A 9,266-nucleotide genomic window follows, 5' to 3' on the forward strand; every position below is an offset into this window, starting at 1 on the left:
TTTTTTAACTGATTAAAGGCAGTTTCTTCTTTTTCAGCCCATTTAAATGTTTTCCCCTCTTTGGTAGCTTCATATAGGGGCCTGGCGATCTCAGCAAAACCTGGAACCCAGAGGCGGCAGTAGCCGGCTGATCCTAGGAATTCCCTCACTTCTCTTCGGGAGGTGGGAGTAGGGATCTTTAGGACAGTTTCTTTTCTGGCATCTGATAACCGCCGCTGTCCGCCCTCCAGGATATATCCCAGGTAACTTACCCTCTCCCTGCATATCTGAGCCTTCTTCGCGGATGCCCGGTACCCTAAGGCCCCCAGGGTAGCCAGCAGGTCCTGGGTCCCTCGCTCACAGTCTTTGGCAGTGTCGGCAACAATCAGGATGTCATCTACGTACTGTAGGAGGGTGAGGCCAGGGTGCTCCCTTCTGTACTCACCCAGGTCCTCGTGTAGTGCCTCGTCGAAGATGGTGGGTGAATTTTTGAATCCCTGAGGTAGCCGTGTCCAGGTGAGTTGCCCACTGTAGCCCTCCTCCGGATCATGCCACTCAAAGGCGAACGAGGGTTGGCTCTGGGGTGCCAGCGGCAGACTGAAGAAGGCGTCCTTTAAATCTAGTACAGTATACCAGACCCTGGAGGGCACCAAGGAGCTCAAGAGAGTATATGGGTTGGGAACAGTTGGGTTTATGTCCGCGACCCTCTTATTTACTTCCCGGAGGTCTTGTACCGGTCGGTTGTCATTTGTGTGAGGCTTTTTGACCGGCAGTAAAGGGGTGTTCCAGGCAGACTGGCAAGGAACTAGTACCCCTAGGCTTCGTAGTCTCCGGATGTGTGACTGGATCCCCTTCCGGGCCTCCTGAGACATGGGGTATTGTTTGATCCTTACCGGACTCTCTCCTGGCTTGAGCTCTACCAGGACTGGGGTCCTGTGAGCGGCTAGTCCCATCCCCCCCCCCCCCCCCCCCCCCCCCCCCCCCCCCCGTCTCTGCCCAAACCGAGGAGAATTCTTGTAGCCATCTGTCTATATTATTCTCTCTCGGGAGCGCCTCCTGGTGGAGGAGGTATTCATCCTCCAGTTTCATGGTCAGGACCTGGATGGGGTGGCCCTTGCCATCGGTGACCTGAGGCCCCCCTTGTCTGAAAGTTATCTGAGCTCCAATCTTGGTCAGTAAGTCCCATCCTATCAGCGGGTAAGGGCATTCTGGTATTACCATAAAGGAGTGGGATACCCGGCCCGTTGCCAAATCTACTGTTCTTCGGGTAGTCCATGAATACTGGCTCATACCAGTTGCCCCTTGTACCCAGGACTTCTTGCTGGCTAGTTTTCCTTGTGGGGTGCGGAGGACCGAATGTTGTGCTCCAGTGTCGACAAGGAAGTCAATAGGGGTCCCCTCCACTTTAAGAGTTACCCTGGGTTCTGGGAGAGGGTCCGAACCCCGACTCCCCTAATCACTTAGTTCATCTAGCTCTAGGACTTTTACTCGATCAGTCTTGCTTCCCTTCCCGCCGGCCCTTTTTGGACAATCTTGGGCCCAATGCCCTATCTCCTTGCAGTATGCACACTGATCCTTCTGCAGCCTCTGCTTCCCCCCCTTGGTGGTTCCTTCACCTTTTCTTGCGTCGTCTGCCAGCTGCCGGAGACGGCGGTCTCGTTCCTCGGGGAAGTCAGCAGTGGTAGCTAGTAGTATTCTGGCCAGGTCTCGAGTCTGCTTACTGCTGGCAGCTGCCATGGCGCGAGCCTGCTTGTCCTCAGGAGGCTCCCGGTTATTATATACCTTTTCGGCTACCACCAGTAAGTCCTGCAGACTTTTTTCTCCTAGTCTATCTATTTTTTTGTAATTTTCTCCTAATGTCTATGGCCGATTGGTTTACAAAGGCCATGATAACAGCTGCCTTGCTTTCCGGAGCCTCTGGATCCATGAAGGTATAGGTACGGAATGCCTCCATGATCCGTTCTAAAAAGGCAGCCGGAGATTCATCTTTTCCCTGTTGTATATTTCCTACCTTGGCCAAATAGGTTGGCTTTCTAGCAGCCATTCGGAGACCCCCCATTAGAGTCTGGCGGTAGACCCGGAGCCTCTCCTTACCTTCTGCCGTGTTGAAATCCCACTGGGGCCGAGTTAAGGGGAAGGAGGCATCTATCTGAGCCTGGTTGGTGGTGGGATTCCCGTCTGCGCCCGGAACTAGTTTTCGGGCCCCATTGAGGATTCTTTCTCTTTCTTCAGTCGTGAACAGGACCTGCAAAAGCTGCTGGCAATTGTCCCACGTGGGCTGATGGGTAAAAAAAACAGAGTCTAATAAATCAATAAGCCCTGCCGGTTTCTTGGAAAACTTAGGATTCTGAGCTTTCCAATTGTAGAGGTCACTAGTGGCGAAAGGCCAATAGTGATGGGGCTGATTCCCCTCCGCGTCTGGGGGTCCGGTGGCTCGCAGGGGCAGAATAGTGGAGTCGGTGGCGGAGGCGGATTGCTCCCTCTGAGCCCTTTGTCTGGTAAAGGGCGGGCTTCCCACTGGAGCGTTTCCGCCTCCCGCTCTTGGAACAGCGTCTGCCTCCCCTGGAGGGGGAGGATGGTGTTCTTCCGGCATCCTAGAGGGGTTATACGGGGGAGGAAAAATTAATTCTTCTTCAGTACCCCCCTGTAGGACAGGGTAGAGGGGTGCTGAAGGCTGGGTAAGACTTTTCCTCTTCTCTGTCTCCTGCAAAGCAAGAATGGGTTTTGGCTCCGGAGGGAGCGGGACTAGGAAGGGCTTAAGCCAAGAGGGTGGGTCTTCTACAAGGTCCTGCCAAGTGATAATGTAAGGGAGCTGATCAAGATGGCCCGTCTTAGGCTGAGAGATGATACTCCTGACTCGGTGGATGGTAGGGAGGTCGAAGGTCCCCTCTGGTGGCCATCCGACATTGAAAGTTGGCCACTCGCTAGAACAAAAAAACTGCAACCGACCCTTTCGGACTTCCACACTGAGGTTGTTAGCTCTTCCCCTCACATCCTTAAAGTGATCAACCATAATACTTAGAGGAGTAGTCTGAGTCTGTCCCATAACGTCCGTCCAGTAAGTCCACAGAACAAAACAGAGAAACACAAAAACAGACAAACAGAGGGCCCCTAGAAAGTCTTCCAACTCCATGGAAGCAAAACTGAGAGCTAGCTTAGACATTTGAGGGGATTCCACGTCCCTCCAAAACCGATGAGGGGATTCCACGTCCCTCCAAAGACGACGGCCTCACGCCGACCAGCGGGAGCGACCCGCCTCGTCTCAGACTTTTGAGGGGATTCCACGTCCCTCCAGAAGGGAGGATCGGAACGTCTTCCGAAACTCCCGGCCCATGGTCCTCCAGTGCGTCCACTTAGACCTCGTCGGGCACTACCGGAATTCCATAAATGAGCTCACACAGAAAAGACAGAACAAACAGACACTAACCGTGGCCAGTCAGGCTCTCCGGATCGGGGGTCCCTTGAGGGTCTTGGGGATCCCGGACGAGCCCCCAAATGTTATGCCCAGAATTCGTGATCCCCAAATACCGCCAGGGAGCCGAGTCCGATGTAAAAGCAAAAGAGCCTTTATTCGAGCTAGCTCGAGCTCAATCCCCTACCTGCACCGACACAGCGGTGAGATACCAGGGAGAGAGAGCGAGTTTCAAAAGGACAAAAGTTTTATTGGGGCCTGGGGGCAGTTGGTGAGGTAATGGCTATGGCCTCAGCCGATTGGCTGGGGAAGGGTCCGAGTCCTGTTAGGCAGGTGAGGGGGGGGGTTACTCAAGGGGAGGAGGTGTGGTCAAGGTGAAGGACACAGAACAAGATGGAGTCGGCCAGCGTAGGCCCGCCCTTTCAGTGAGTTGCTTTACTTATCCTGGTGGGAACAGTGAATATGTATACTTTATAAACAGACATCTCATTAATAAAAGAAGCAACTAAGTAATCTTTTTTTTTTAATGTTTATTTATTTTTGAGACAGAGAGAGACAGAGCATGAATGAGGGAGGGTCAGAGAGAGAGGGAGACACAGAATCTGAAGCAGGCTCCAGGCTCTGAGCTATCAGCACAGAGCCCGACGCGGGGCTCGAACTCACGGACTGTGAGATCATGACCTGAGCCGAAATCGGTCGCTTAACCGACTGAGCCACCCAGGCACCCCAATCTTTTTAAGATTAAAAAGTTATGGGACCTGGCTGGCTTAGTTGGTAGAGCATGTGACTCTTGATCTCGGGGTTGTGAGTTCAAGTTCCACGTTGGACATAGAGCTTCCTTGAAAAAGAAAAAAAAAAAACCGTTAAACATATTGTATGACAGTCACCATTCTTACGCGTTTCAACCAGTTTTTGTGTCCTTTTTCTATTTGGAACTTTCCTATTTCGGTTGTCATCATGAACTCATGGCCTTTCACAGATTCAACTTTTCCAATAACTTTGACAGCAACAATAATAAAATAACCATCAGGTTGATATAGATGCCACAGTGGTCACGTCGTGGCCCGTGAGAGGTTGGTTCCTTTGTCCTATCAGTGCCGCTAATGTTATTTACAGCCTGCTGGCTTTCTGGCAACAGGAGGATGTTCCAGTTTCCTCTTTCCCCAAGCCATGGACTCATTGCCCCTCCTCTGGAGGAGAACAGCACACATGAGCCTTCTGAGAGTTGTCTCTGGGCAGGGGGGTGCTGCCCTTGGAGCCCTCTTAGTAATCAGCAATGACAATAGTTATTAGTAATCGGCACTGACAATAATTATTTTTTAAGGTGAGGAGTTTGCATTTATTTTTCCAATTTAACGTAGTGTGCTACTGTACCTCACATTTGTAACACTGGCAGATAAATTGTGGATAGTTTTGTTGTTTTTTTTTTTTTTAAATCTTGGAGCAAGGGGCCCTTGGTTGGCAAAGACATAGAATCTGGCTGTGCTTCTGGGTCAAAAGCACAGGATCAAAAGGTCCTGCTTTATTCACTTAATCTTCACGACAACCAAACGAGGTAAGCACTCTTAGCACCCCCACTTTACAGATGAAGAAACTGAGCTTCCCAACCTTTTCCAATCCCCACTTTACAGAATTACCAGCCTTTTCCATATCGTAGACGCGTGTACAAAATAACATATGCTGGACTAAACACACGAGGTTGGCAGGGGCCCAGGTATAGGGTGACCACTCATCCCAGTTTGCCCAGGACTTTCCCAGTTTTGCAACTGAAAGTACCTGGTCCTGGGAACGCCTCCAGTCCCCGTCAGACCAAGATGGCTAATCCACCTTGCAGAGGTGTCCGGCCAGGGGTCCCTAGCTGCCCCATGCCCAGCCTGCCTGGCTGACCTACGGATGAATAACATCGCCTTGCTCCTGTGACCTTTTAATGGTACACCGGCGTGCCTGACGGTTGTGGGTGAGACTGAGCAATCGGCCTGAGGTCACAGAGCTGGTAAAGAGAAGAGCCAGCGTCGAACCTAGCGCTCTGTGCTCCTGACTCTCTTAACCACCATGCTCGGTCCCTCCGTGTCTCCTTTACGCCCATCCCCTCAGCCTCGTCAGCATGGCTTCATCCTCAGACACTCAGCCCTTGGATGCTGTTGTCTTATCAAACCAACACAAGTAAAAGGGGCTTTTCTCAAAACTGTGTGCAACTTTGAAGAGTGCCTCCAGAAGAGGAAGTGTGCCCAAGAGGACAGATGGTAAGAGGGGGACCTCCAAAGGGGTGACAGTGCTCAATCCGGACGTCATGCTAAGAACCCAACTACTCCCCCCGAAGCCGCTGAAGGTTTTGGAGCGGAGGAGTTACATGATGACTTCCGGGTTGTGAGATGATCTCCCTGGCAGAGTGAGGGAGCAAGGACAGGCCAGGGAAGGCCCAAGACTACAGGCGGGGTGATCTGTTAGGAAGCTGGGGGAAAAAAAACAAGGTAGCAATGCTGTGGGCCTGCCCCAGGCCAGAGGGAGTGAGAGAGGCAGTGATAGAGCAAAAGCCACAGGAAAGGAAAGAATTTAAGAGGTCTGCAACTTATTTTTTTTTCTTGTGGAAGTAATCATATATTCTTTTTTTAAAATTTATTTATTGTTGGGGCACCTGGGTGGCTCAGTCGGTTAAGCGCCCGACTTCAGCTCAGGTCATGATCTCACAGTCTGTGAGTTCGAGCCCCGCGTCCGGCTCTGTGCTGACAGCTCAGGGCCTGGAGCCTGCTTCGGATTCTGTGTCTCCCTCTCTCTCTCTGCCCCTCCCCTGCTCATGCTCTGTCTCTCTCTGTCTCAAAAATAAATTAAAAAATTTAAAAAAATGTATTTATTGTTTAATTTACATCAAGAGGTCTGCAACTTATTAATTTGTTCTTCATTCAGTCTTAATTTCTCCATCATCCACTTACTCACCAAATACTTATTTAGTGCCTGTGAAGGGCCAAGAGCTATGTTAACCCTGAATGGAGGCTAGTTGTGAATCTGGGTAACAAGGAGAAACAGATCAGGAATTCAAGAACAGAAGCAAGCCTCTTCAGTGAAGATTTGGCCATGCTGAGTTTGTTAAGTATGGCCAGCTTCAGAATTTCTCTCTGGGATCTTTTTTTCCCCTGAATGTTTATTTATTTATTTTGAGAGAGAGAGAGAGTATGTTCAAGCAGTGGAGGGGCAGAGAGAGAGAGAGAGAGAGAGAGAGAATCCCAAGCAGCTTCCTTGCTGTCAGCATGGAACCTGACACAGGGCTCGATCCCACGAACCATGAGATCATGACCTGAGCTGAAATCTAGAGTCGGATGCTTAACCAACTGAGCCACCCAGGTGCCCCTCTCTCTGGGATCTTTAAGAATCAACCATCACAAAAAGCCCAGCATAGAACAGACCCAAATTATAAAGTATACTTTGAGGCATGCCACGTTTTGTTATTAGATGCTCATTCTTTTGAGTCAGTCACTGCTGCTGCAAAGGGAAAATTCACAAGGAATTCTTCTACGATCCTTTCACGTACCTGCTCCAAAACCTTCTGTGATCGCCCATGACCTGTAGGAAAAAGCTTGAGGTCTTTCGGATGGCATCCAAACTGGGCACCATCAGAGTTATAATTTGACATTAATCTATATGAATTTTACTAAAGCCTATTTCAGTAAACTGTAAACTATTTTTGTCCATCATTATATCACCAGCATCTGGCACACAGAGGGTATTTAATGAATACATGTTAAATACAAGAGTAAATGAAGGAATACACGAGAGCAATGTATGTTTGCTCTAGAAAAACTGGACTAGATGTCAACGTTCATGGATTCTATCATGGCCTCATTCTTGACCTTCCTGGGCTCTGTGGACTTGAACCCCAAGACAACCATAGATACAGCCTGGCTTCCCAGAGGCTCTGAGGCCCGGACAAAGGTCAGTAGTCACCTGAGGGCTGCCTCCACACCCCGAGGGCTCTGCTACCAGGGTTTTTTTGTTTGTTTGTTTTTGTTTGTTTTTTAAGTTTATTTATTTATTTTTGAGAGAGAGACAGAGAGAGTGAGCAGGGGAGGGGCAGAGAGAGGAAGAGAAAGAATCCCAAGCAGGCGTCACAGTGCCAGAGTGGAGAACGATGTTGGGGCTCAATCTCACGAACTGTGAGATCATGACCTGAGCTGAAATCCAGGCGCCCCTGGAATGACATCGCTTGTTCACCTGACACTCCCCTAGGATTGGACTTTACCCTGGATTCCTGGAGGAATGCATACCTTAGATCCTTTTCTTTTTTTTTTTTTTAATTTTTTTCTTTAACGTTTATTTATTTTTAAGACAGAGAGAGACAGAGCATGAACGGGGGAGGGGCAGAGAGAGAGGGAGACACAGAATCGGAAGCAGGCTCCAGGCTCTGAGCCATCAGCCCAGAGCCTGACGCGGGGCTCGAACACACGGAGCGCGAGATCGTGACCTGAGCTGAAGTCAGACGCTTAACCGACTGCGCCACCCAGGCGCCCCCTTTAGATCCTTTTCTAATATAAACCCCGAGCCCCAAGCAACAAGACTTATTCTATTTTCCTTCCTCAGTCTCCCAGACACCCCATCTGTTATTCTCTACCCATCACTTACACTATTCAATAAACTCTGTTTTTACTTTCTCTGGCTTGCATTTGATTTCTATGCTGCATGAAGTCAAGGACCCTCTTGGCTGGTCTGGTGGGACCCTCCTCTGGGTTCTCAGACTCAGCCTGCCCGCATCAGACCTGGTTTGGATCCTGATCTGAATGAACCAACTGTAAGAAAATATTATGAGACAGTCGGGAATTTAAACATTGACCAAGTATTTTATTTTTTATTTTATCATTTTGTTAGGAAAAAAAAAAAAAAAAAGAATCCTTATCGTTTAGAGTATTTATGGGCAAAACAATATGATCTCTGGAGTCTGCTATAGAATAATCCAGTAGGTTAGGGTGGGGGTACAAATGAAGTAAGATTGGCCATAAGTTCCTAATTGTTGTAACTGGAGGATGGATGCTGAGGATTCATGATGCTGTTCTCTCTACCTGCTTCTGCTTGGTAATTTCCATAATAAAAGAAGATATGAGCCCCATCACCTCCGTTTCCTCAAGGGTTTGATTCCTCCTCTGGGTTTGTCAAGCCACCTAACGGGCTAAACTGCATCTTGGGGCACCTGGGTGGCTCAGTCAGTTAAGTGTCTGACTTCAGCTCAGGTCACGATCTCACCGTCTGTGAGTTCGAGCCCCACGTCGGGCTCTGTGCTGACCGCTCGGAGCCTGGAGCCTGCTTCGGATCCTGTGTCTCCCTCTCTCTCTGCCCCTCCCTTGCTCACACTCTGTGTGTGCCTGTCTCTCTCAAAATGAAACATTAAAAAAATATTTTTAATAAATAAATAAACTGCAGTCCACTGGTTTCCCTCTCCCTGTTGAAGGCAGGGGCTGTCCTGGGTCCCTTCTGTCTCCTGGGGACATGGTTTCCTGGAATAAATGAACGGATGACTCAGTCTTGGTTCTCTTGTGCTGGGGCATCTGGAGCTCCAGCTAGCAGTCAGTTCCTTTGATGGCAAAGGCCAGCTGTTTCATCCAGCTTTGTTTGTTCTGCTCAGGGTGGGGCAACGTAAAACCTCTGAAAGTAGGTGATATTTGCTGCTCAGTGACTGGTGCCGAGTGAGTTTCCCGGAGAATCCAGTTACTGGCTGGACTGACAGGCAGGACAGGTGTGGCTTTCTACCCCTCAGAGTTCAAAGGCCTGGCTGGTGCATTTTCCTGGGCAAGCCCTGCTCACGCCCTTCGAGGCAAAGGCAGAAAAGCCAGAGGAGGCAGTGCCTTGGATTACTAGGCACACAGGGAAACAGGACGGGAACTTCTGCTCA

This window comes from Panthera leo, chromosome C1, assembly GCF_018350215.1.
Source record: "Panthera leo isolate Ple1 chromosome C1, P.leo_Ple1_pat1.1, whole genome shotgun sequence".
Lineage (NCBI taxonomy): Eukaryota > Metazoa > Chordata > Mammalia > Carnivora > Felidae > Panthera > Panthera leo.